The following is a 3,578-nucleotide window of genomic DNA, read 5'->3' on the forward strand; positions in this document are numbered from 1 at the left end:
TTGTCAATCTATTTGTTTATTTCAGTATATGATAAGAATGACCATATTTATTTATTTGCTTACTTTTTGCCTGCTTGTTTGTTAGTTTTTTTTTAACTATTCTAGTTTATAGTCATTTGTCTAATTATTATTAGTAGTAGTAGTAGTATTTTAATTTTTATTATTTTACATATTTAAATAATATTTTTTATAAAATTGTCGCTCTGATCCTCTGCACTTCTCCTTCTCAGGCACTAGATGGCGATGTTGGAGTGAAAATTAAAGCAGTGGCGCAGAAGAACGGTGTTTAAGGTCAGAGCTTGAAAACTCTTTATTGTAGAGGATTATTATTTTCTTCTTCTTAAAGAGAACCCTGTCATAAAGAGTTCCAGGTAGAACCAGGAGGCTAAAGAGCATGTTCTATAAATGACTCTTTAAAGGGTTCTACCTTCTAAAATGGTTCTGCACTATGATGAGGTTCTGTGTTATGATGAGGTTCTGTGTTATAATGAGGTTCTCCAGAGGAACTGTAAACATTAGTTCTATGTGGAGGTTTCTGCATTTATTAAAAGTGTGTAAAAAGGTAGTAAATGAACAGCTTCCTGTCTGTATCTGCTTTATCCTGGACAGGGTCATGCTTATTTTATTTACTTGTTTGTCTGTTTTTGTTTGTTTATTTGTTTATAGACTTCTCCTGCATGGATGTTGATGTAATGTTGTTGTTGTAATGTTATTATAATGTTGTTGTTGTATTTTTGTTGCATTGTTGTGAAGTTGCGTTGTTGTTGTATTGTTATTGTATGTAGTTTAGTTTGTTGTAATAATGTTGCATTCTTCTGAAATTGTGTTGTTGGTGTGTAGTAATGTCGGTGAGGTTGTTGGTGAGGTTGTTGGTGAGGTTGTTGGTGAGGTTGTTGGTGAGATTGTTGCTGAGGTTGTTGTTGAGATTGTTGCTGAGGTTGTTGCTGAGGTTGTTGTTGAGATTGTTGCTGAGGTTGTTGGTGAGGTTGTTGCTGAGATTGTTGGTGAGGTTATTGCTGAGGTTGTTGAGATTGTTGCTGAGGTTGTTGCTGAGGTTGTTGCTGAGATTGTTGCTGAGGTTGTTGCTGAGGTTGTTGTTGAGATTGTTGCTGAGGTTATTGTTGAGATTGTTGCTGAGGTTGTTGGTGAGATTGTTGGTGAGATTGTTGGTGAGATTGTTGCTGAGGTTGTTGCTGAGGTTGTTGTTGAGATTGTTGCTGAGGTTGTTGTTGAGATTGTTGGTGAGGTTATTGCTGAGGTTGTTGAGATTGTTGCTGAGGTTGTTGCTGAGGTTGTTGCTGAGATTGTTGCTGAGGTTATTGCTGAGGTTGTTGAGATTGTTGCTGAGGTTGTTGCTGAGGTTGTTGCTGAGATTGTTGCTGAGGTTGTTGCTGAGGTTGTTGTTGAGATTGTTGCTGAGGTTATTGTTGAGGTTGTTGCTGAGATTGTTGGTGAGATTGTTGGTGAGGTTATTGCTGAGGTTGTTGAGATTGTTGCTGAGGTTGTTGCTGAGGTTGTTGCTGAGATTGTTGCTGAGGTTATTGCTGAGGTTGTTGAGATTGTTGCTGAGGTTGTTGTTGAGGTTGTTGCTGAGATTGTTGCTGAGGTTGTTGCTGAGGTTGTTGTTGAGATTGTTGCTGAGGTTATTGTTGAGATTGTTGCTGAGGTTGTTGGTGAGATTGTTGGTGAGATTGTTGGTGAGATTGTTGCTGAGGTTGTTGGTGAGATTGTTGCTGAGGTTGTTGTTGAGATTGTTGCTGAGGTTGTTGTTGAGATTGTTGCTGAGGTTGTTGCTGAGGTTGTTGCTGAGGTTGTTGGTGAGGTTGTTGGTGAGATTGTTGCTGAGGTTGTTGTTGAGATTGTTGCTGAGGTTGTTGCTGAGGTTGTTGCTGAGATTGTTGCTGAGGTTGTTGCTGAGGTTGTTGTTGAGATTGTTGCTGAGGTTATTGTTGAGATTGTTGCTGAGGTTGTTGTTGAGATTGTTGCTGAGGTTGTTGTTGAGATTGTTGCTGAGGTTGTTGGTGAGATTGTTGGTGAGATTGTTGCTGAGGTTGTTGGTGAGATTGTTGCTGAGGTTGTTGTTGAGATTGTTGCTGAGGTTGTTGTTGAGATTGTTGCTGACGTTGTTGCTGAGGTTGTTGCTGAGGTTGTTGGTGAGGTTGTTGTTGAGATTGTTGCTGAGGTTGTTGCTGAGGTTGTTGTTGAGATTGTTGCTGACGTTGTTGCTGAGGTTGTTGCTGAGGTTGTTGGTGAGGTTGTTGTTGAGATTGTTGCTGAGGTTGTTGCTGAGGTTGTTGCTGAGGTTGTTGCTGAGGTTGTTGCTGAGGTTGTTGGTGAGATTGTTGCTGAGGTTGTTGGTGAGGTTATTGTTGAGATTGTTGCTGAGGTTGTTGTTGAGATTGTTGCTGAGGTTGTTGTTGAGATTGTTGCTGAGGTTGTTGTTGAGGTTGTTGCTGAGGTCGTTGTTGAGATTGTTGCTGAGGTTGTTGGTGAGGTTGTTGTTGAGATTGTTGGTGAGGTTGTTGTTGAGATTGTTGCTGAGGTTGTTGCTGAGGTTGTTGTTGAGATTGTTGCTGAGGTTGTTGCTGAGATTGTTGTTGAGATTGTTGCTGAGGTTGTTGTTGAGATTGTTGCTGAGGTTGTTGGTGAGGTTGTTGCTGAGGTTGTTGTTGAGATTGTTGGTGAGGTTGTTGCTGAGGTTGTTGTTGAGATTGTTGCTGAGGTTGTTGTTGAGATTGTTGCTGAGGTTGTTGCTGAGGTTGTTGCTGAGGTTGTTGTTGAGATTGTTGCTGAGGTTGTTGTTGAGATTGTTGCTGAGGTTGTTGCTGAGGTTGTTGCTGAGATTGTTGCTGAGGTTGTTGCTGAGGTTGTTGCTGAGGTTGTTGTTGAGATTGTTGCTGAGATTGTTGCTGAGGTTGTTGGTGAGGTTGTTGCTGAGATTGTTGCTGAGGTTGTTGCTGAGGTTGTTGCTGAGGTTGTTGTTGAGATTGTTGCTGAGGTTGTTGTTGAGATTGTTGCTGAGGTTGTTGCTGAGGTTGTTGTTGAGATTGTTGCTGAGGTTGTTGGTGAGATTGTTGCTGAGGTTGTTGCTGAGGTTGTTGGTGAGATTGTTGCTGAGGTTGTTGGTGAGGTTGTTGTTGAGATTGTTGCTGAGGTTGTTGTTGAGATTGTTGCTGAGGTTGTTGTTGAGATTGTTGCTGAGGTTGTTGTTGAGATTGTTGGTGAGGTTGTTGTTGAGATTGTTGCTGAGGTTGTTGCTGAGGTTGTTGTTGGGTTCTCTTTGTTGTGAAGTTGTGTTGCTTTTGTAATGTACTGTTGAAGTTGTATTGTTGTAATGTTGCATTGTTAGGGTAAAGTGGTATTGTCTTGTTTTCATAATGCTCTTGAGGTTGTTGTCATGTTGTTGTTATTGTTGTCATGTTGTTGTCATGTTGTTGTGTTGTTGTTGTTGTGTTGTTGTTCCAGTAAAAGCTGATCTATTTCTGCTCTCCCTGCCTTCACTCTGATTAAATGACTGGAGCTCCGCCCACATATGCAAATAAGATGGGGTCAGTGTGAGCTGTGATCATATGCAAATT

The sequence above is a fragment of the Hemibagrus wyckioides genome, linkage group LG16 (assembly GCF_019097595.1).
Source record: "Hemibagrus wyckioides isolate EC202008001 linkage group LG16, SWU_Hwy_1.0, whole genome shotgun sequence".
In the NCBI taxonomy this organism is placed as follows: domain Eukaryota; kingdom Metazoa; phylum Chordata; class Actinopteri; order Siluriformes; family Bagridae; genus Hemibagrus; species Hemibagrus wyckioides.